General features: G+C 40.2%; 1 protein-coding gene and 1 pseudogene across 2 annotated transcripts in view; both read right to left on the bottom strand.

Annotated features, from left to right (window-relative positions):
- Maged2 (MAGE family member D2) overlaps positions 1 to 25415 on the bottom strand; it is a 126399-nt gene that overhangs the window by 82860 nt on the left and 18124 nt on the right. The window lies entirely within an intron of this gene.
- On the bottom strand, positions 21911 to 23384 carry LOC142840537 (polypyrimidine tract-binding protein 1-like; annotated as a pseudogene).

Here is a 25415-nt window from a genome sequence, read left to right as displayed (position 1 = left end):
TACACTCCTGCAAGGGCACACATAGAACCCACATACAAGTGTCCAGGAATATGTCAGTGTACAAAGGGCCACGCTTAGGTGGCTTGCTAGATGTTTAGGTTGAGGTTAGTTTTACAGTAACAGAAGCAAACTGTATGCATTCATGTTAAATCACACAGTTCACTAAGAGGACCAGGCTGGGCTCCTCTCCTTTTCTATGAATTCTAGTATTTATTCCCTTTGGGCTTCTACAGGCAACAGTGTGTCTCTTCTGCATCCCCAGGCATTGCGGTCTGGGTTCCATTTTGCAGGGTGTTCCACACTGCTCGCAACATTCCTTACACCAGGGGAAATGTACACACTGGTGTGAGGACTTTGGTAGAAGTTTTCCTCTTCATCCTTTGATGACTGTTTAAAATTCACTCATATTTAAGTGTCGGGCTTGTTGAAGGAAAAACAAGAAGCTTCAAAATTCAATGCAGAGATGTGGGTGGCCTACACAGCTACCCAGGGCCATGGTGGCATCAGGGCCAGAGCTGTCAAGGGCCATGTCTGGGTCTGCAACCCTACCATATCCAGGGGCTGTGTGGATGCCCGTGGCTCCTGTTACCACAAAAGGCCATGAGGATACCAGGGGTCTAGGCTGCCACCTGAGGCCATGTCTGAGGATCGTGCCTCTACAATGGACGTACTGATCTGAGTGACCTGTGCTGTCATCCAGGCCCATGGCGACATCTGGGCCTTTGATGCTGCTGAGGGCCATGTCTAAGGCTGTGGTTGTGCTACAGCTGAGGTCTGTGTTGATGTCTGTAGACTGTTTGACCACCTGGGACCATGTGAATCGTGTATTGAAATCCAGATGCTCTACTTAGAGGGTCCTGCCCTTCGCTGGTCCAGGGAGATCTGGCCCTGTCCTTCCCTGGCTGCTGCAACAGTAATGCTGGCCCTGTCCCTCATCAGAGAGTTGGCCTTACCCCTCACAAGGCCCACAGAGTAAGTTCTAGGACACTCAAGAAGTTTCATACTGAAAAAAACAAAAAAAGTCAATGCGGAAACATACAAAGGAAGGAAGGAAAAAGAAAGAAGCGAGCTTGCAGTTCTGAGATTTATAGAAATATACAAATCCATACGGGTGTATATGGCACGAAACTCTAGGGAGTTAAAGTGACCAGTGGAGTTTGAAGGGACTTATGGGGACAGAAGGATGTATGGGAGGGGAGATGCTCAATGTATTTTTCTGACAAAATTTTCATGTTACACATTATATAATTAAAAACAGCTATCATTTGCATAATTAAAATGCTTTAGTTCTTAAAAATAAAAAGAAAGAATTTAATTGGGGCTTGCTTATAGTTTCAGAGGATTAGTCCCTTATAATCAAGTCAGGGAGCACAATAGCATATAGACAGGCACTGGAGCAGTACTGAGAGCTACATCCTGATCCATAGGCAAAGAGAGAGACTCTAGGCTTGGCACCGGCTTTTGAAACCTCAAAGTCTATTCCCAGTGGACTGGCTGGTTTGGTGTCAACTTGACACAAGTTGGAGTCATCAGAGGAAGGCGCCTCCTGGAGATCCAACTGTAAGGCATTTTCTCAATTAGTGATCAACAGGGAGGGCCTAGTCCATGTGGGTGGGGCCATCCCTGGGCTGCTGGTCCTCGGTTCTATAAGTAAGAAGGCTGAGCAAGTCGTGGGGAGCAAGCCAGTAAGCAGCACCCCTCTATGACTTCTGCATCAATTCCTTCCTCCAGAATTCTGCCCTGTTTGGGTCCCTGTCCTGACTTCCTTCAGTGATAAACAGCAGTGTGGAAGTGTAAGCCAAATAAACTCTTTCTTCCCCAGCTTACTTTTCGGTCATGGTGTTTCAGCAATGCAACAGAAACCCTAAGACACCCAGTGACACACTTCCTCCAACACACCTCCTAATCCTTTCAAATAGTGCCACTCCCTGGAGACCAAGCATTCAAATCTATGAGCCTCCAAGGGCCATTCTCTTTTAAACTGTACGCCAGAATAAATTCTCTCTTCTACAAATTGTCTTAGTCATGGTGTTTTATCACAGCCAAGAAAAGTAACTAATACATTGATCTTTTGAAGTCTTCAATTTTCAAATAAAGAATATATTGTAAAGAGTTATGTATTCTCTATTGCAACCATATAACCCTTTTATTCAGAGAATCCTTGCCTATGTCTATATCTTTTTAAATTTTATTTCATTTTAATTTAATTTAATTGTGTGAATGTTTTGCTTGCATGTATTTATTGTAGCACATGAGTGCCTGGTGCCCACGAAGGTCAGAAGACAGTCCCAGAGTCTCTGGAACTGGAATTATGGACAGTTATGAGCCACCATGTAGATGCTGGGAATTGATTACAGATTTTCTGCAAGAACAACAAGTGCTCTTCATCACTGAGGCATCTCTCCAAACCACCTCTATCTTCTGTTTTGTTTTGTTTTGTTGAGACAGGGTTTCTCTGTGTAACAGCCCTGGCTGTCCTGGAACTCACTGTAGAGCAAGCTGGCCTCAAACTCACTGAGATCTGCCTGCCTCTGCCTCCCATGAACTGGGATCAAAAGCATGCACCAGTATCGCCTGGCACCTATATCATTTTTTAGTTAAATTACATTGTTTATTTATTGTGTGCGAATATGCACATGCCTGTGCCACAGCATGTATGGAAGGTCAGAACAATTTTCGAGAGTCAGTTCTCTCCTTCTACTATATGGGTCTTAAAGCTCAAACTCAGGTTTTCCAGATTTGGCAGCAAGTGCCCTTAGCCACTGAACCATTTCATCAGTCCACATATATTTAAGTCGTTTACTATTATATATGTATATGTACGGGTGTATAAGTGCCACCGAATATGTGTGAAGTTCAGAGAACACCTTCGGGACTCTCCTTCCACCCTGGGCTCTAGGAGTCGAATTCAGCTTGAGCTTGCATGGTAGGCATTTTGACTGACTGAGTCATCTCTCTGACCCTCTATGCCTATATCTTGAATTATTTGTCTTATTTTTACCTATAACTAATGTGGAATGTCCTTCTGTATATGTGTTGCTCTTATTAGTTAATGAATAAAGCTAGAACATAGCAAAGCTGGAAGAGACATATAGAGTAGGCAGAGTCAAGGGGACACCATGTAGCTGCCAAAGGAGACAGACACTGGAACTTTACCAATAGGCTACAGCCTTGTGGTGATACACAGATTAATAGAAATGGGTTAATATAAGATGTAAGAACTAGCTAAAAATGCACCTGAGTCATTGGCCAAACAATGTTGTAATTAATATGGTTTCTGTGTGATTATTTGGATCTGGGCGGCTTGGAAATGAACTAGCAGTTTCCGTTTACATATAACAGCTTCAAAGTTTCAGGTATTCATCAAGGTCTTCTGTCCATTTGGGATTGAGTTTTGTATAAGATAAGAAAAAAGAATCTAGTTTCATTATTTCACATACAGACATTCTATTTTCTCAGCATTATTTGTTGAAAACTCTATCTTTTTTTATGCATATTTTGCAATTTTATGAAATTCAGGTGGCTATATCTGCAAGGATTTGTATATGGGTCTTCTATTCCTTCTATCCCATTGAGCTTTTGTTTCTGTGCCAGCACCATACTGTGGCCTATTTCAAGCTATACTATGGCTCTGTAGTATAACTTGAAATCAGTTATGGTGATACCACAGAATTGTACTTGGTACTTTTTGCTCAGAATTGCTTTGTCTATCCAGGGTCCTTTTACGCTTGCATACGAATTTTAAGGTATCTGCCTGCCCTGAAGAATGAGACTAAAATTTTAATGGGATTGCACTGTATCTGTAGAGATTTTATGGCAAAATATCCAATTCCACAGTATTATTTCTTTTGATTCATAAGCATAGGACGTCTTTCGATCGTCTAGTGTCTTCTTCCATCTTTCTTCAGTGTTCTAAAATTTTCATTGTAGAGGTCTTTCTTCTTCCATGATGAGGCTTATTCCAAGAAAATTTTTGAGGCAATTCTGAAACTGTTTTGTTTTGTAATTTCTTTCTCAGTATATTTCGTATTGGTACATATCTTAGTCAATGTTCTATTGCTGTGAAGAGACACCGTGATCACAGCAATGTTTTTTTCGACACAGGGTTTCTCTGTGTAACAGCTCTGGCTGTCCTGGAACTAGCTCTTGTAGACCAGGCTGGTCTCGAACTCACAGAGATCTACCTACTTCTGCCTCCCGAGTGCTGGAATGAAAGGCGTGTGCCACCACTAGCCAGTGGTTTTTCTCTATTTTTTGTTATGAAGACGTTTCCATTGATGAAGGAAAGGTATTGAAGTTGTCTGCTATTATTGTGTTGGGGTTAATCTTTTTTAAATATTTTCACCCTTTGTTTATATTTGTCTTTGTTAATAGAATTTTTCTTGGAGCAACAAGTAGATGAATTCTGTTTTTTCATCAGTTTGCTATTCTGTGTCTTTTGGATGGGAGAATTTAGTTAATCAATATTCAAAATTATTATTAATAAGTGTATATTAATTCCTGTCACTGTGTTGATTTTGTAGTGTTTTGTGTCTTCCTAGTCATCATTTGTTTAGTTCTTGTAATATGGTTTAGTCTATCCTGATGTCTCCTGAATGTATTTATTTTTGTTTTCATTCTGAAGTATTCTCCTAAGTATCTACTCTACTGTTGGCTTTGTGATCATGCATTGCTTTATTTTGTCTTACTGATGAAAAATAATCTTTCTCCTTCAATTATAGTAGATAGTTTTGCTCAATATAGTAACCTGAGTTGACAATTATTCTCTTTCAATACTTGAAATGCGTCATTCTGTATTCTATTGGCTTTGGGGTTCTATTAAGAAACCTACTATGATTTTAATAGGTTTGTTTTATATGTGACTTGGTGATTTTTTTCTTGTAATCGTCAATGTTTTTCTTTGTTCTCTATGCTTGATGTTTTAGTTATAATATGATATGGGGAGGTTTCTTCTTGGTCTTGTATGTTTGTTGTTCTAAATTCCTTCTCAATCTAGATTGTCACCTCTTCCTCTAGATTTAAGAATTTTTTTCAGCTGTTATTTTGCTTAATATATTGTTTATGCCTTTAACCTGAAGTTCTTCACCTTCTTTTATTCCTATGATTGTTATATTTGAATTTTTAATGATGACCCATAGATATAATCTATTGTGTTTATACTTTCTTCTCATTTATCTTTGTTGATGTTTGAATATTCAACCTTGTCTGACCTTGATGACATTATATCTTCCACTTGATTCATTCCATAAGTGAGGTTTCCTAATGAGGTTTTTACTTGAATTACTAAGTTTTTCATTTTTAAAATGTCAATTTGATACTTTGGTATTTTTGTCTCTTTGTTGAATTCCTGTTTCATATCCTGTATTTATTTACTTGTCTACTTGTTTATATTCTATTTTAATTCATTTAGAAGTTTAATTGTGTCCTTGTGACTTTATCAAATATTTTCATAATCATTCTTTTAAATTCTTTGTCTAATTCATTCTCATTGGGATTCATTACTGTGAAATTGGTACTTTTAAGGGTAGTCATAATGCCTTGACTTTTTCCGTGTTTTTTTATATTTTGTCATTTGAGTCATTTCACAAACTTGAATTTTTTACCATCTGCCTTTTTTCAGTTGAAGGCAGTTTTCAAATTATTTAAAGATTATTAAAGATATGTAATATTATAATTAAGTAGTAAAAAGAGAAGACAGAGAAAACTGAGAGAGGTAATGAAGTAAAAATGAGAAGGAATGCATATGGGTTTAATGTAGGAAAATAGTAGCAAGTCCACAGCAGAATGAGTACAGAAACATACAGAACAATCCAAAAGAGATGAACAACATACAGACTAAAACAATGTTATTATGAGATATTCATACAAGAGTGAAGATTTTAAAAATTATGTAAAAATTACAAAAATTCAACAATATCAGAAAAATAAAGTTTACTAAAAGAATAGTAGATTTTAAAATCACATCAGTCTACATCTGTGATGGCTGATAAAGCAAAGAGGGCAAATAAGGAGGGTAAAATTTGCAATCCCAGTTCAAACCTATAAAACCAGTTTTGAAGAATGTGTTGCCGCCGTGAAGTTTACAGGCAGTGTGCTCTTTAGATTTGGTTTCTAGTACCACTGTGCTGAGTAATGTAGTTCTTCATTCGCTCCTTGATGCTCTTCATGGGTTGGCAACAGCACTGGTATTAGGAGGGGAAGGAGAATCTTGCTAAGGCTCCTGCTGACCTCCGCAAAAGTTGTTGCTGGGAGACTACATGTCACACTTCAGCTCTAGGTCCAAACCAGGAATGAACCCCAGACTCTCTGACCATGGAGATGTATTGGACTGTTGGTTCTTCCAAGGCTCTACAGCAGCACTCCTCTCTAGCTGTCATAGGAGTGTTAGAAGATGTATTGCTTGGTTTTGTGTGTCAACTTGACACAACTTGGAGTCATCAGAGGAAGGAGCCTCCATTGAGGAAATGCCTCCATGAGATCCAGCTTTAAGGCATTTTCTCAAATAGTGATTGATGAGGGAGGGCTCAGCCCATGTTAGGTGGTGCCATCCTGGGGTTGGTGGCCCTGAGTTTTATAAATAAAAGAAAAAAAGCCAGGCTGAGCAAGCCAGAGCAAACAAGCCTGTAAGCAGCACCTCTCCATGGCCTCTGCATCAGTTCCTGCCTCCAGGATCCTGCCCTGTTTGAGTTCCTGTCCTGGTTTCCTTTAGTGATGAACAGAAATGTTAAAGTATAGGCTGAATAAACTAGTTTCTCCCCAACTTGCTTTTTAGTCATAGTGTTTTGTCACAGTAATAGAAACTCTAACTATGATAGCATAGGAGAGGATGCAAACCATTGTCTTGCTGTTGCCATTGACTTTAGGGCGAACCCTACATGCTGGGGCTGAACCACTGCTTCAGCGTCTTCAGTTCTGAAGGATAATCATCAATAATGTGTCCAGTCCTTGGCCATCAGTGAATTGTTTCTTCAGTGCCAGTGTGTGTTGGGCATCACTTCCCCTATAGTTTCTATTGATCTCAACTCACTGCTTGGTACATGGGCACTGTTTCATGTCTGCTTCTATAGGCTTCTCCATGGAGACATCACCAGGCTTAATAAATGTATCTGTACCTATTATCTTTTGCAGGAATAAATAATAGTGTGTATTATTCTAACTTGTTTTCTTTTATGAAGTCAAATCAATGGGGGTTTTGATCAGCCATTCTTATCCCAAAGTCTCCAGCTAAAACATCTTTAAATTACACAAAGAGAAACCTTGAATTTTCTGTACATAATCCTGTCAAATAAAGTTTTTTTTCCTGTATACCACTTGTTTTGCAAACTGGTCCATTTCCTTTCATTTGACTTAGATAGGCTACCAGACCTAGAGAAGGGTATGGAGGTAGTGTTCACACTCTTATCTCTGGCTGCAAGAGAAGTTTCCCCTTCTTAGAGTTTTGCACTGAAGTGGAGAACTCTGGCTATAATCATCATCTCTACAGCAACAACCCCTGGAAGGAAGTGAGCCATGATTTCAGCTTCTTTTTTCATTACTAGGCAGTTCTACTCTTGGGTTTCAGCCACAATGTCTTTCCATCTTGTTCTCGGACAGCATCAACTGAATCTAAGAGAAAGATCCTCAAATTAAATGAAATCAAAGCCAAGAGGGTTTATAATAACTCATATACTTCAAATTGTTCAAATAGACCAAAGCCCATTCGGCTCAGTTTTCTTCTTATTGTTTCCCAAATTAGCTACATTACCTGCACAACCTGCATAAACAGGAGCCATTAAGAGACCCTAAATTAGAAATGCGGAAGCTCAAATGCACACATTCTGATAGCCTTCCTGTCCCTGTCCCTACTGGTTCGGTTCTCTTAGATGCCCCCGACTTCCTCATAGCCACAAATGACCTAAATAGGCTAGCTTAAGAAACTATATCTATTGAGAATTTTTATATCCATTATAATTAGGAATATTGAGCAGTAATTTTTGTTACTTGCTCTGTCTTTACTTGGTTCTGGTATTAGATTTATACTGGCTTTATTGAAGGAGTTTGGATATGTTCCTTCTCTTTCTTTTTCTTTCTTTCTTTCTTTTATTGGTTTTTAGAGACATGATTTCTCTTTGTTGCTTTGGAGCCTGTCCTGGTACTAGATCTTGTAGGCCAGGCTGGCCTTGAATTCACAGAGATCCGCCTGTCTCTGCCTCCCAAATGCTGGGATTAAAGGCATGCACCACTACCACCTGGCTTGTTTTTTATTTTTTTAAATAATTTAAGAAGTATTGGTTGGGGCTGGAGAGATGGCTCAGCGGTTAAGAGCATCGCCTGCTCTTTCAAATGTCCTGAGTTCAATTCCCAGCAACCACATGGTGGCTCACAACCATCTGTAATGAGGGCTGGTGCCCTCTTCTGGCCTTCAGGCATACACGAAGAAAGAATATTGTATACATAATAAATAAATAAATTTTTTTAAAAAAAGAAGTATTGGTTGTAGTTCTTCTTTGAAAGACTAATACAATCCTTCTTAAATCTATATGGGCCTGGTTTTGTTTTAGCCTAATGGCTGCTATTGCTGTTTCAATCTCCTTATTTATCATGGATCTATTTAAGTTGTTGATCTCTTCTTGTGACTTTGGAGGTTTAGATGGATCTAGAAATTCACCCTTTTCTTTAAGATATTTTAATGCTGTGGGGTAACGCTCTTGTACACTGTAAAGATTTGTCACTCATATTGGTTTAATAAAACAACTGATTGGCCAGTAACCAGGAAGGAAATATAGGCAGGGTAACCAAACTAAGAGAAATCTGGGAAGAGGAAAGGCAGAGACGCAGCCTCCAGCCAAACACAGAGGAAACAAGATGAGAATTCCTTACTGAGAAAAGGTACCAAGCCATGTGGCTAAACATAGATAAGAATTATGGGTTAATTTAATTTATAAGAGCTAGTTAATAAGAAGCCTTAGCTAATAGACCAAATGGTTAATAATCAATATAGTCACTGTGTGTTTCTCCAGGACTGAATGGCTGCAGGACCAGGTGGGACAGAAACTTCTGTCTACATTTTAATTTAATATAGAATAGGTTTTTAAAGTATTTGCTTACAATATCCTGAATTTCTAGCATCTGCTGTAATGTTTCATCTCTGATTCTGTTAATTAATTTGGGTGTCCTCTCTTTTTTGCTAACTGTGCTAAAGGTCTGTCAAACTTGTTTATCTTTGCAAAGAATCAGCTGTTAGATCCATTGGTTATTAGTTTATATATCGTTAATTTCTGCTCTAACTTTCATTATTTCATCCTGTCTGCTGGATTTGTATTTAGTTTGTTCTTGTTTTTCTGAATTCTTGAGTTGTCTCAATAAGTCATTACAAATACAGGCATATAGTAAAAGGATTATTCACCAAGAAATTGACTTTATCACAGTGATACAGACATGATTGAACCTATGTAAGCCAATAAATCATGTAAATAGACTTAGAGATGGAAATTATATGAGCATCTCAATAAATAGAAAAGGGATTTAACAAAATCTAATATGCCTTCTTGATTAAAAAAAACCTCTAGAGATGGTAAAACTGGAGGGAATATACCTCAAAATGACAAGGGCGACTATGAGTCAGCATCATCCTAAATGGAGAAAAACTTGAAGCAATGCCATTAAACACAGTAACAAGGCAGGGCTTCCCACTGACCCCACTCCCTTTCAATATATTGTTTGAAAAACTACACAGCACAATTATGCAAGAGAAGGATTTCAAAGGGATACAAATAGGAAAAGAAGTCAAATTATCCCTGTTTGCTCATAATGGGATATTAAACATAAGAGACCCCCAAAATTCCATCATAAAACCTCAGGAATGACCAAAACATTCGGCCAAGTTAAAGGACATAGAATCAGTTTATAAATGTCAGTCACCTTCTTATATATCATTAATAAGTATGCTGAGAAAGAGGTCATGAAAACACTCCCAATCACAATACCTTTAAAAACATTGGAATATATATAACCAAGGAGGTCAAAGACATAAACAGGAAGCTCTTAAATCTCTGAAGAAAGAGATGGAGAAAGGCACATGGAAAATGTAACAGCATCCCATATTCATGGATTTGTAGAACTAATATCGTGAAAATGGCCATCTCACAGGCTCCATGTAATGCCTGTCAAAATCCCATTATACTCTTTACATAAATACAAAAGAATCATAAAATCCAAATTAAAGCACAAAAGATCTTGGATAGCCAAGGCAATCCTGAGCAGAAAAAGGAAAAATAAGAAAACAATTCTGGAGGGATCACCATACCAAATTTCAAGCTGTGTTATATAAGTGTAATATTAAAAACAATGTGGTACTGACACAAAAATATACATGTAGATTAATGAAATAAAACATCTCAAACATGAGTGCCCAAAATTGTGGCCATCTGACATTTGACAAAGATTCCAAAATACACACTGGAGGAAAGGCTGCATTTTCAACTAATGGTGTTGGGAAAAATGAATGTCCACACGCTAAAGGATGGGATTAGAGCCATATCTGTAGCCACTCACGAAAGCACAAGTCAGATGAACAGAGACTTCAATTTAAAGCCTGAAATGCTGAGACTGCTGAAAGAAAACATACACAATACCCTACAAGATAGTGGTGCAGGGAAGGTACAAGATATAGGTGCAGAAAAGAGCTTTGCAAATAGGACACCACTTACTTGGGAATTAAGGCCAACAATTGGCAAATGCAAACTCAAACTAAAAGCTTTGGTACAACAAAGGGAACAGTCAACTGGGTAAAGAGTAAGCCCACCAAATAGATCATCTTTGCCAACTATACATCTGGTAGGGGACTAATACCCAGAATATACAAAGGACAACAAAGAATTTAAAAATGATCAACTTTAAAAACGGGTTGCAGGAGGACCCCAGGAGAACAAGGACCCCAGAATCAACTAAGAAGGTTCATGGGGGCTTACAGAGACCGAAGCAGCCATCAGGGAGCCTGCATGAGTCTGACCTAGAGCTGATTCAGTTCTGGTCTGAATCACAAGTGGACAAACTGAGACCCACAGAGTAGAAGGAGGTTGCTTGCATTGAGCAGAATCAGAGAAATGTCCTTTGATTTGGGAAATTCCTGCTGGAGTCACCTGGAGAAGGCATGCCTGGGTCCTGCAGTACGTGCACAATGGCTGGGATCCTCACCATGGACTCCCAACACACCTAAGCACAGCACCAAGAATTCTGCGTGGTCCTCTGCACCAGCAGCTCCTCATATCTCATCACCCCATCACCAGCTGTGAGGCTGAGGCTTCCCAGCCTTTGCTGGCACCGCTGGGAAAGGGCATCCCTGGGACCCGGCTCCTCTCTACACACTCAGCGCTCCTGACCTTGGTGCCCCATGAGCACTGTGCTGGTGTGGGAAGAAGTAAGCCAGACCTCTGTCTTCAGGGATTCCTCTAATCCCAACACTCTAACCGGAAGGCCTGGAAATCGAAACAGCTCTCCAGCAAAGGAGATACTTTGCGGTTAGAGTAGTTGCATAACTTAGTTACTCATAAGGCTCAGCCTTTACCCAGCACTAGACAACTCCCTTTTCTTCCGTTAGAGTTCTACAGTCCAATACAGTATCTATACATCACATACGGCTATGTCAACTTAATTCAAGTGAAAGTTTTAAAAAGAATGGACTACAGATCTGACCAGAGACTTCTCAAATGAAAAAAATAAAAATAGTTAAGAAAAACCTTTAAAACTGTTTAACATTCTTAGCAATTAGACCAATGGCTAAGGTCAGGAGAACAACTAACAAACGCTGGAGGAAACACTGGGAGAAGACCCTCACTCACTGTCGGTGGGATCACAGATTGGTGCAGCCACCGTGGGAATCAGTGTGGAGAATTCTCGAACTGCTTTAAATATCAAGCTATACCACTCCTTTAAATCAAGCTATACCACTCCTTGACACACGCCAAAGGACTCAGCATCTTACTCCACAGATACTTTTCAGCCATGTTCACAAGAGACAGGAAATCGTAAGCATGTTATTTCAGAAAGAAAAGTATATCCAGCAATCTTGTCTAAATGTGTTGCAGGAAGCTTAAATTTAATGGGAGTCGTGGAGGCATTTTTCTCTTTGAAGAGGCGTGGGACAGTCTCCAAGAGTTAAGAAACCCCATCTCCTGAGGAGAGCTTACTTGTGGGCCTGACTCTGACATTTAAGAGACTCCTAAGCCCCAAGCAGGCAAGACGTTCTGGAACTTTTCACTTACATATCATCCAAAGGGAATTCAGAAAACTGTGTGTAATCCTGTGTGTGTTTCAACTGACATCTCAATTTTTTCTTGACGTTTAATTAGTTGCAGTTCATGGTAAACATTTCAAAACAACTGCCACATCTTGTAAACACCATCAGGCATTTCAAACCATTTCTTCTTGAACTTGGTTTACATTCCACTTCCCCCAAAGAATTTTATCTTTGTGACTTTCTTTATGTGTGATATCATTTCTTGCCTCCCTATCATAGTCTTTGTAACAGAAATATATATATCAAAAAGCCCCCAGTAACAAAGTTTTCTTCAAGATTAAATAATTACTGTGATAATTATTGTGTGAAATGGATCAAAACAACATAGATTAACAATTTACAGAATGTAGTAGAAAATTGTTATTGGAAATGTAACCCTTAATGAGATAAACGGCTGTTTTGAAAGACCAGTTAATGCATCCACGGCACAATGTGTCTTCTACTTAAAGTAAGACAGCATTAAGCAGCACGGATTTCCTTGTTTTCATCCAGGCAGATTTAAGCACTTGGAAATAAATACGCATATGAGCGTTATCACAGTGGCGCTCAGGTCGATGAATGCCTTCAGAACGTCCTAAATTTCCTGTGCTTGTCCGTCATCAGAACTTCTTATATTGACTTCGCAACTGCCAAATACACTGAGCTTCTTTTTTTCCATTTTGTTAAAAACAAAAGTTTGGAAAGTATGTGTCTCACAAAATGGTTTCTTTCCCAAGAATAAAATCACTCACTTTCTCAGCATTGAACCCGGTCTTTGACATTTCCTCACCGCTGAATGTCCGGCTGAAGGTTTTTGACACAGTGCACTCAGGTCAAATTTTGGTTTGCTGTAAGATTTGCTTTTCTTTTATAAAAAGAAAACAGGTTGTAAAATGTGTAGTGATGAAGGAGAACGGGTTTAGGAAAGAATAAACACAGAAGTTTGAAAACATAAAAATTGATTTCCTTAAAATGTACCCCATATTCCCATGAACTATATGGGAATAAACATAACATAAACACTTCAAACCAACTGACATGTCTTAGCAACACCATCAAACATTTTATAGCACATATATATAGTAACTCTCAGATGACCAATATACTGACATCAAAAGTACACTTGATCTGCCAAAATCTCTCCTGCATTTCTTGCCACTATTAAGAGAACTGTTCCTGGGTGGTAAGACTGATGGTCAGAGTTAGCTAAACAAACTGCGTCCAAGAAACAGAAAAGGGTGGTTTGTTGAAAACATTTCAGCCAACAATCTAGTTCCCTATTTTCAGGGTCAGAGATTTCAGGGCCACTCTAATTTGCCTATTGGTCAGGACCAGAACATGTTGACCCTCAACCCAGATGTAGTGGCAAATGCCATTAATCCCAGCACTCAGGAGGCAGGGCAGGCAGATCTCCGAGTTCTTCCAGTACAGCCAGGGCTACACCGGAAAAGCCTGTCTCAAAAATCACAAACAACAAAAAATTCAGTCCCTTGGTGCTTTCACTTGTCAATGTCCACCAGTCCCTTCTCAAATCTTCCTAGAGCTCCTGTGTTGTTCTAGAAGACTGTGCATTAAACACAGACAAACAGCATTTTCAACATGTTTGTATCAGGTATCAAGATCAATTTACCAGTTCACAGCCCTTTCAAGACTCTTTAGTTACAGTTAGTTAAGAGTTGGGACTTTTTCATGGTAAGTAAGAATTCTCCTGCTGTCTACACACACACAAGAGGTTAATTGTGTTAGGTAACAGATATACTCATTTACTTTACAATATGGCTATTGTTGTCTATATGTATCCTACAACATTATGTTATAGACTTCACAATGAAAAATTTAATAAAGAAATTGTGCACATTGTGAGTGGGTAATTGCACCCCATTGTTTTGATAAGGGCAAGACAGAGTCTTAGCAGTTTGCTTCTCATTTTATGTGATGGCTGTGGTTTTTTATTTTTATATATTTGAATCTGAAAATGTCAAAACATAAGTTTAAATGTCATGATAACTGCTATCAACAGCCCACATTTCTTATATATGGAATGGAAACATTCTTTTAAGAATCTTAGTACAATGTGCAATTGTTTATTTAATATAAAATGATAGTGAAATAGATATAAGCCAATGTGTAGCAGCTCAGTGGGAGATATAAGTTCCCAAACTGGAACCAAAGAAAGTGATAAAATGCCAACTATTTGGTTAATATAAATTCCAATGAAAATAATTCATCACGGCAGGCATTATTTGACCTGGCTTATCATCATCAGTCTTCAGTCTCAAGTGACAATTTGAAAATATTGCTACCAGAATTCTTTTCTGATTTAAAAATTGAAATCAATTTCCCAAGTGGCAGGGTAAAATCTACCTCAACAACCTACAAGAGTGAGTCTCGACCTTCCTGCTGCTAAAACCTTTTAATGCAGTTCCTCATGTTGTGGTGGCCCTAACCATAAAATTATTTGCATTGCTATTTCATAACTGTAATTTTGCTACTATTATGAATCGTGACATAAATATCTGATATGCAGGATCACCTAATAGGTGATCCCTGTGGAGATCATGACCCACCAGTTGAGAACCAGTGTTCACAATGTAATCTATCTGATATTACAAAAACTACCAAACATCTAAACATGTCAGGTCCTCAACAGCAAAGCCCCTGAAGCACTCCCAGCACTGCAGACAAAACTCTGCCTTCACTTGTGCACCACTTTTCTTGGGCTAAAGCCTATAAGGAAAGCCTCTTCCAGCTCAGACTTCAGAAACAAGAACAAATTGTTGCAGAGACTTTCTTATTCAGCTAGGATTAATGAGGAAAATGTTCTGCTTTTCACCCAAATTGTATAAATACAAACTTTGTGGATGTGAACAATAATCAAAGGTGGAGCAACACACGCAGACTTCTCGGAAAGTGCTCCTGTCTATATTCCTCACAATAACCCTCAAATAGCATCTCATGTTCTCTCTGTTAACTTGAAATGATTGCCACGCAATTGTTCTCTTCCTTTGGCATTTATGCAAGTTAAATTGAGCAATTAAATGATTTTAAGATTTTTGTTGGCATCTGGTATTATTCATTTCTCACACATTCAAAAGTCCACTGGATCTTTTTAACAAATGGAGTTGAAAAACTCCTTAGTTTATCTGAAGCAGATTAATGCTTCAATTCTGAAACTGAGAACTCCAAAATTCTGGACTATTTTTAAAATCCATTAAGCAAAGCCTACTTATTTCATGTTCTTGTCAATATCTCTTTAACAATAGAATTGCAAATGAAAGAAGACATGTCATTTAAGTAATTCTTGCCAGAAGGGCTTGATCACATCTTTAAAAAAACAATGAAAAATGTATTCATTTATGTGTCAAAGCTATTCTTGGAAGAAACATTTCTTACAAACAGGGAAAATCTGACTTGAAGCGGATAGGTGTTTTGGCACTTGACATGACTATCTTTTAAGGGAGATTTTATGTCTTGACAAATTTGATACTTCCACGTGGATATTAACTCTTGAACAAGTGTTATCACCATATGCAGTCATGAGGAAAGGCATAATAATCGCTGTCTCACCAATGGGCAATATACAAAACATAAACAACATTGATCAAGAAATGCAATGTAAAATTCAGGCCTGATGATATATGTCTACAATCCCCAAACTCAGCAGATGGAAGCAGGAGAATCAGGAATTTAAGGCAAGCCTGGGCTATGTGAGATGCCATCTCAAACAAACAGGGACTGAAGATCTAGCTCAGTTCAAAGAGCATTTAACTAGCATACATAAAGCCCTGCACTTGATCACCGACACTCCATAAAGCGGAGTGTGGTGTGCATGCCTGTAATCCCAGGGCTGGAGACCGGAGGGTAAGAAAGTAAAAGTCATCCTTGGCTATACAGCAAGTTCCAAGCCATTGGGCTACATGAAAGCCTGTCTCAAAGAGCAAGGGAAGAAGGAAGGAAGAAAAGAACGAAGGGAGGAAGGAAGGGAAAAAAGCAAAATGATGCAATCCCGAAGAATGGAAAACAAAGGCTGTTACTGTGCGCTTTACTAAAGCAAGGCTTATGAACAATTCTTAGAGTTGCTAGTTTTATGGAATTCATGTCCAGAATAATAACTCCTGATACTACTAAAATCTAGCATGTTTTTCTCACTTAGGAATGTCAATTGAATAAAGTAACAAAATGAATTAGCTATGAATAAGGTAGCACTTATTTCACAATGTAAAAGGAACACAGGCTATAACTGCAAGGCATTTTACAAGCAAATTCTTCAAAGCTAAAACTATTTCCTAAAAAGTCATTGCAGAAAAATAGTTAAAGAATTGTGTACTTTAGATTCTATAATTAACTTAGGTAATCAACAAATAATTTTTCCTGGAAGTGCATCCATGCAGGCATTTTTCTTTTATATCAATACAGATAGGCATAAGCAATAGGAAATCAAATTTAACAGGATAACTCATGTGTTTATTCAATAAATTCGACAATGCCATTCATAATGGGAATGTGTCCCATTCTAGCTGTCATTGTGACAGGGAGCACACACTTGAAGAACTTTGGTATGAATGTAGTTCTGAGAAATTCCTTCCTTTGCCCTCTTGGAATTATGAAAGTGATTTAGGATCACAATCAACATAGTGCATGAACGTAGTGGGCTTGACTTTAAGGCATTGAAGAGTTTACTTTCATTGAAAAGAAACACCTCTGTGGAAGCACATTTGAATGAACTGATGCGAAAACTCTGGGGTGAGCAAGACTAGAAGAAACCATTAGGTTGGGGAGGGCTGAGAAAGTCATTGGCTCCGTGCAGAGCAAGGAGGAATAAGGAACAAAAGCCAAGGGAAGCAGGATTTGAATGAAGAATTCTTTCTTCTCTCAAATTAGAGATGCATGTGGGGGCGCTCGGAGACATGCAGAAGGCTGTGAGGTATATATATTTGGAGCTAGAGAAAAGAAGGTCAATCTGTTGTGAAGACCTGGTGGCAAAGGTATTGTAGTGATCAGTGATCTAGGCAATATTAAATACATAACTGCCTTATTGGCAGCACAACCCCGTCTCTGATTCTCCAACTATTATGTATAGTTATGAGCAGTAGAGAAAGACCCTGGTCTACGCTGGTTGGCTTTCAAGGATTCTAGTGTGGACCGAGATAACTAGATTTGTTCCTATTCTGCCTGTAGAGCAGTGGGGGACTTGAGCCAAAGTGAGGATGATCGTAAGTTTGAAATGAACAAGGGAAAGCCTGGGTTGTGGATTGAACTCCCTGATCAGATAAATGCAGGATAGCAAGCTGGGTTGTTGTGCTCTGGCTGTAGCAGGCTGAATCGGATGGAGAACAATGCTCATGTGTGCTGGGTGGGGTAAAAGACTGGTAATGGGCCAGGCCAGAAAAAAAAAGTGTGTATCTCCACTCGAAAAGTCCCCAAAATGAGATGAGTGCATGGTCACCTGCTTGCTTCCCGTGGGCAGCACTTCAGGGCGAGATTTGAGTTGGTGTGGGCTTGCTCAGGGATCAAGGTTAGGGAGAAAGATTTATTTTCTGAGATGTACTGCTCTATGTAGTCCGACAGGTATTGAATTTGTGGTGACTCCTACCTCAGCTTCCCATGTGTTGGATTACAGACATATACGACCTTGTCCAGCTTAAGGAAGATGCTGTATTGGTAAATGTTCAGACATCTGTATGTGTGGGTTGCCATGGAGATATAGGATGGCAAAGTCGCAAAGTATCATCAAGTCAAATCCTTGGTTTTCAGATGAAGGGTTAAGATGGCTCACCATTCCTTCATATATACTCACTAACAACAGTTTAGTTTTAGGCAGCCTTCGGGAAGTATAGGGGCACAAGTGATTCAGACGGGGTCCCTTCCTGTTAGGAAGTGATGGAGTTGAGAGTGAGCCACAGGAGACAATGTGAATCATAACCTAACTCTGATTCAGTTATTGGAGACTACATACTTAGGTCTTTCTCATTCATAAGTCAGACATTTTCCCATTCATCACAGCAACATGTGTACACATACATAATCATATGCTCCATTGTGTGACTGTAGCTACATTTGCATCTCAGTAAGCCCAAGTACCAATGCCCATGCCTTCCGTATGAGCTGTTACTTCTACTATAGACAGGTGTGGGAACTGAAAATTATCTGTTGGAATTTCTTCTCAACTGTTATAAGAATTTATGTTAAACTTTAAGGTAACTATATAAAACAAAGAGTTTTATTTATATTTATTATAATCAAAGTAGGGTGAGTTCTAGAGTAGGTAAACTTGACATTGAAATCCCACTGTTTGAATGTTAGTTCCATTTATTTTAATGTGTCCCCCACCCACCACAGGGCACAGAAGCTTACTGAGTCTTCCGGGTGCCTCTACAGCTCCAAAGGGAAAGAACAGGTTTTAAAATGTCTCTAATGGAACACACACACACACACACACACACACACACACTGTTGTAATCAGGGTGGAATGTGTGTGGCCAGGGAACTGAGCCTATAGTTATTTTTTTTTGTGTGTGTGTGTGTGTGTGTGTGTGTATGTATGTATGTATATACACCTATCATCATAACAACAGCAACAACAAAAACACTGTATTGATTCCTCCCACAGGTATAAAAAATCATAAATTTTTACACTCTTGCCTTGCTTCTTCACAGAACCTTGAAGTCAAGGGACACCTTCCCTGGAAGACAGACTAAGTATAGGGGTGGGTGATGGGCAGGGCAGTTAATACCTGGACATCAGCCCTTCCACCTGGGCCCGAGTAAGAGATGAGCAGAAACAAAATTTGGAGGCAGAAATGCCCTGACAGTTTCTAAACTGTTTCTCCAGGCAAGGCAGATAGAGGCTGTGCCTGCTTGAGTTCCACCTGTAATCTGGCCATCAGGAAGGAGGAGAAGAGTGTGAAGACATAGAAGCTTAGAATACAGTCATGTCATTGTATCATGGCTACAAAATATTACAGAAAACTGTATATAAATGGGGAAAGTTGCAAATGTTTGGTCTACTGGAAACATTGATAGGCACAGGTCTGCACCCACAGAAAAGGTCACACAAATCTCAGAAGCTGAGAATGGCAAGGGCCTCTGATCTGGTCATGGACACAGGAGCATCCCATCACTTGGTTGCGAGGATCAGGACGACAGCTACAGCTGCTGAACAGCATAGGCATGGTGCAGGCCAGACCGCCGGACTCGCCTGGAGGTGAGATCAGCCTGCCTCTGCCTCCCAAGGCAGGATATTTTTCTTTTTTTTTTCTTACCGCATTTTTTTTTATTTTTTTTAAGGGCAACATTGAATAAATGGGACCTACTAAAACTGAGAAGCTTCTGTAAAGCAAAGGACACTGTCACTAAGACAAAAAGGCAACCTACTGACTGGGAGAAGATCTTCACCAACCCCGCAACAGACAAAGGTCTGATCTCCAAAATATATAGAGAACTCAAGAAACTAGACTTTAAAATGCTAATTAACCCAATTAAAAAATGGGGCACTGAACTGAACAGAGAATTCTCAACAGAAGTTCTAATGGCCAAAAGACACTTAAGGTCATGCTCAACCTCCTTAGCAATCAGGGAAATGCAAATCAAAACAACTTTGAGATATCATCTTACACCTGTCAGAATGGCTAAAGTCAAAAACACCAATGATAGCCTTTGCTGGAGAGGCTGTGGAGGAAGGGGTACCCTCATCCATTGCTGGTGGGAATGCAATCTTGTGCAACCACTGTGGAAATCAGTGTTTCGGTTTCTCAGGAAATTCGGGATCAACCTACCCCAGGATATTTTTCTTAACTAAATCATTTGAAGTGAGAAAGTCCAGTTTTATTCCAGATCTTTTGAGATGGGAAGATCTACCTTTAATCTGGACCACACCTTCTGCTGGCAGCCTATATGAAGGACATGGAAAAAGGAAGGTTGCTCTTTGCCTGTTTGCTCCCCCCCCCCCCGCAAGTCCACTGCCATTAGAACCTCCTTCTTCGGGATTCTGGCATATACTGAAGACCAACTTGAGACACCCAGCCTTGTGGACTAAACAACACTGGATTCTTAGACCTTCTTAGACCATATCTTCATTATTCATGTCAGTTAAAAGACATTTAGTTTGATTCCACTTCTTAGCTATCAAGAACCAGTGCACATGGCTGCACAAGGATCTATGGAGTAGGATAGCCCTTGGGCATGTGCCTAAGGTGGCATAGCTAGGTTATTTGCTAGATTTCGTTTTAGCTTTTTGAGGATTCTGCATACTGACTTGCAGAGTGGGGCCACCAGTCTGCATTGCTACCAACAGTGAACTCGGGTTCCTCCTTCTCCACATCTGCACTAGCGTCTGTTGTCGACGGTTTGTCAATCTTAACCACTCTTACTGCCGTGAGGTGGACTGTCGATGTTGTTTGAATTTGCCTTTCCCTAATTGCTAAGGAAGAGGAACCCTTTTTGAAGAAGCTGATTTTATTGCTTCTGTTGGAATGCTCTGTGTACATCCCTACCCACTTTTTAATTGGGTTGTTTGTTTCCTTGACTCTTTGTTCTTTGAGTTCCTCATATAGTCTAGATATTGATCCTCTGTCAGATGTGGAGATGGCAAAGATTCTCTCCAATTCTGTGGGCTTCCTCTTCGCTTTATTGTTTCCTTGGCTGCACAGAAGCTTTGCAGTTTTATAAGGTCCCTGTTGTCAGCTGGTGACCTTGATCCCTGAGCAAACGCAATCTTGATCAGAATGTCCTTCCCTTCCCTTCCCCTCTACTAGATATGTTTACTTCTAATGATTTTAATGATTTTCTTGTTTCAGGTTGGTTTCTAATTGAAGTTGGGGCGTACTTGGATCTGATTTTTGTACAGGGTGATATATATGAGTCTAATTCCATTCGTCTGCATGTGGTCATACAGTTTTCTTTCATGCACTACTTGTTGAAGATGCTGTAATTTTCCAGAGCATGGTTTTTTTGCCCCTTTATCAAATATCAGATGGCTATAGTTATCAGTACTCATGTTTGGGTCTTCTATTTTGTTCCATTGGTAAACATGGCTGTCTTTATGCCAGTACCGTATTGTTTTTGTTACTATACCTCTGCAATATATCTTGGATTCTGGAAGAGCGATCCCGCCAACATTGGTCTTTTGGCTCAGGATTGCTTTGGTTATCCAGGGTCTTTCCTGGCTCCGTGTGAGTTTTAGAATTCTTTTCTATTTCTGTGAAGGATATTGTGGGGACTTAGACTGGGATTCCACTCAATCTGTAACCTGCTTTTGATAGGATTGTCATTTTCACAGTATTAATTTTACCAACCTGTGAACAAAGATACCTTTCCACTTCCTGGTTTCTTTCTCAATCTCTTTCTTCAGGGATTTGAAGTTTTTATTATAGAGATCTTTCACGTCCTTGCCTAGGTTTATTCCAAGATATTTTATTTCCTTTATGCTATTATAAATGGGGGTGTGTCCATGCTCTTTTCCTCAGTATGTTTGTTTTTAATGTATAGAAAAGCTACTGGTTTTTCCAAGTTGATATCATGCCCTTCCACTTTGCTGAAGTTGCTGGTGGTTTCTAGAAGTTTTCTGGTGGAATTTAGAGGATCTCTTCTGTACAATGTCATCATCTGAAAATTCAGACGCTTTTAAAAGTGACTTGAAATGGCAGAAGCTGTTGTCTACGCACCAGCAACCAGATGGTAGACTTGGAGGACTTGCACGTAGTGGTGCTAGCCCAGGTTGTGGGAGTGCAGCTTGGTTGGTGCCTGCACTGCCCCCTCCAACAAATCCATCTGGATCAGACCATCTTGTGGTCCTTCTGCTGGAGGTGATGGGTCAGAGGGTTCAAGGTATCATGGATGGGACAGAGAGCAGGGAGCCAGGACTACAATCACTGGGAAAATGTTAAGCCCGTGGCCACTCCTCTGCTTGAGAAGAGGTTCTTGAGGATCTCCTTCTGACACTGAGGGAGGGATGTTGGAGAGATACAGGAGAGAGCAGGAAGAAGTTTTGAAAGTACTTGGAGGCCAGCTTCCTAAAGCAGTGCAGGGGTGAGCTGTCAGTCCTCGGTGAAGCCCCTGTCTTCCTGGCCCGCGTGAGGCAGCATGTGCTTGTTGAAGGAGGCTCAGGGCAGCTGGACCTGGCCGCTGCCTTCCCTCCACACCAGCACATTCTCCTTCTGTTGAACAAGATCTTCGCCTGCCTCACGTAACCATAGACACCGAAGAGAATAAAGGGGTTTGGCTGTGTGACTTTAAGTGTTCAGGTTGTGGACCGGAAAGATGGAATCCCTGGCACCTGTCCGACTTGGAATAGCAATGCAGCCTGCTATAGCCACAACTACAGCCAACGGCATGCCTGCTGGAGGCTGGAAGGGAAGCAGTCAGTAGACATTAGGGTCAAAAACGACAATGCTGTAGCTGTGGCCTGGTCCACAGGGGCAGTCTGACCCTCCCAAGGCGGGCCTTGGGAGGGTAGTCATGAGTCTTGTACTTAATGTCGCAGATGGTATCTTAGTTACAATTCTGATGTTGTTATAAAACACCATGATCAAAAGCAATGCAGGGAGGGAAGACTTTATTCCAGCTTAGACCTCTCAGAGCATTCTCTGTCACTAAGGAAAGTCAGGGCAGGGACTCAGGAACACGGAGGTGGAAACTGAAGCAGAGGCTATGGAGAAATGTTCCTGCTTTCAGGGCTTTGCTCAGTCTGCTTCCTTATAGAACCCAGGACCACCTGCACAGTGGGCTGGGTTCTTCCCCATCAACCATTAATCAAAATAATCCCCTCCACAGATTTACCTACAGGCCAAACTCATAGAGGCAGTTTCTCAACTAAGATTCCTTCTTCCCAGATATTTCTAGGTTTGCTGTCAAGCTGACAAAAACCACCAGCACAGTGAGCTTGGGAAAGCTGGTGTCTGGTGTGCAGCAGGCACTGTAGATGTTCTGGCTGTCCAGAGACAGCTCAACACCCTGGATGCCCATGTGGAGGGCATAGCGCAGCAGCACCTGGAACCAGCTGTTCCTAGTGAAGACAGTGCCAAACTTGGCGACCTGGTGCAGAACATCCAGGGTCACTGAGTAGTGGAGATTTTTCCTTGATGATTATGAGTACCGGGCTGGGGTCAGTCATCACCATCTTGGTGGCCATGGCCTCATAGAGGCCATGAAGGCCAAGCTTCCCAAATGTACCAAGTTCCCCGCCTGCAGGGCAACCTGGGCATGCCCATTGTTCAGGGATCTGTTGTTCTTGAACCCCTTGTGATTGGAAAAGTAGACCTAGCTGACTGTCAGTCCAGCACTGACACCACCAATGTGGAGTAGTTGCTCACGGTACTGGCAATTTCCTGCACGCTCATCTCGATGAATGGTCCTTCCCCTTCAGTATGAGAAGGCCGGGAACTTCCCCAACAGCAGTGTCAGGTATGGTGGCTTAGCTACAATCCCAACACGTGGGAGGCTGAGGCAGGGGGACTAGGATTTCAAAGTCATTCTCAACCACATCTCTCAAAAGAGCAATAAACAATTCAATATTTAGACCAGTGTAGTAACATAGTTTTTATCCTAAGGTTACACCATATGTAATTTTAAATATTTGATCTGTTTCATGAATAGCCCTCAATTATTTGAATTTTTATTCATCACGACAAAGCCATTATTTCCTTGTTAAAAAGCTGTTATCTGAGCCAAATTCAGCTTCAGGGACAAACCTGACCCAAAATTCCCAATAAGCAGGTGTGATCAAATTCTCATGATCATCTATGAGTCACAATTATCAAAAAGCACCTAAAAGTATCTTTTTAGAAAATAATTCAGAAAATGAATTTTGTTTGAGCTTATTTGACAGTATTGTGTTAATGGTATCTGGTTTTCTTAACATACTTACATAAAAGTTATTTTGCCTTATATTAATTAAATAATCATAAGAGCTTCTCTTGTTATTTTTTCAAAGCTTGTTTCTCAAAGAAATGAGAAGAGTGTTAAGTTCAGTCAAGTATTTCCTAAAGATGGCTAGAGAGATGACGGTAACAATGTCGAGTTCCAGGCCAACCAGAGCTACATAGGAAGTTTGAGGCCAACCTGGACTACATGAAACCCTGTCTGTAAAAAAACAAAGAAAGATGCCTTAAACTCCAGGGCTTGCTTTCCTGCCATTGTTGGTAGTTGTTTCTCAGGGTGGGAATGTTGTTACTGTTCAGGCTGGCTCAGGCCTTACTGCATTGAGTTGAGATGGGAAACAGCGTGAAATAGCTACATGGGGTCATGTCATTCACACATTAGACTAAAAATGGCACACTGTACGATATTCTAGACTTAAGGAAGAAGAGACCAGTACATATGAATTCAACTTCTGGTTATCCATCAGGGATTCTTTGCGGTTACAATCTACTAAGTCATCGGGAAGGAAGTGCATCCTCTGTTCTCGGAGCGGCAGTGTAACACCATTCTATTATTTTCCTCATTCAACCCTAGACTTTTTCTAACAGATGTGTATGTTTCTGTACGCTAATTGCATTTGGTAAAATTGTGTCTTTGACCCTGCACACCAGTTTGACTTTGCTCCAGTTTCTACGTTGGTTATTTGAAATATAGATCTCCATAGAATGTGTCATTCTTCTACAAAAATGATATGGTTTGTCTGGTGATGGAACAATACGAATTTTAAGTTTAAAACCGTCAAGCAGCAGGGGTTCCATACTTGTGATTTTTACCTGCAGGAGCAAAGGATGATTCTCACAATGATTATCAGGGCTAAATCCCCCTGGGTTTATCAGGAGCACAGAAGAGAAGACATGTTGGAATGTGCCGGAGCATCCTGTTCTTAACAGGGATTTCCAAAAGTCAAATTGTTTTACCAGAGCCCAAGCTATTGATGTTTCATGAGGGCCCAAGCCACCTGAAGGAAGGAAAATGCCGGACTCTGTTCCCTCTGTGAGGAGGTAGATAATCAAACTTCGAAGTTCAAAGTCAGGCTCGTGAAAGGCTGAAATCTAATCATAGGAAGAGACTACGTGTGTCCTCCCTCCTCCACACTTGACCACCACAACCCCGCAGGACCGTTCCCAGAAGTTATGCCCAGTTTTACAAGGTACACAGACACAAAAAGAGAAACACAGATTGATGAGACGGGAAATTTAAGAAACAGACTCGGATATGGCAAAGGATGTTGGTATTGTTCAAC

This window comes from Microtus pennsylvanicus, chromosome X (assembly GCF_037038515.1).
Source record: "Microtus pennsylvanicus isolate mMicPen1 chromosome X, mMicPen1.hap1, whole genome shotgun sequence".
In the NCBI taxonomy this organism is placed as follows: Eukaryota; Metazoa; Chordata; class Mammalia; order Rodentia; family Cricetidae; genus Microtus; species Microtus pennsylvanicus.
The sequence above is the reverse complement of the archived record's forward strand: the minus strand, read 5'-3'. Positions and strand labels throughout refer to the sequence as shown.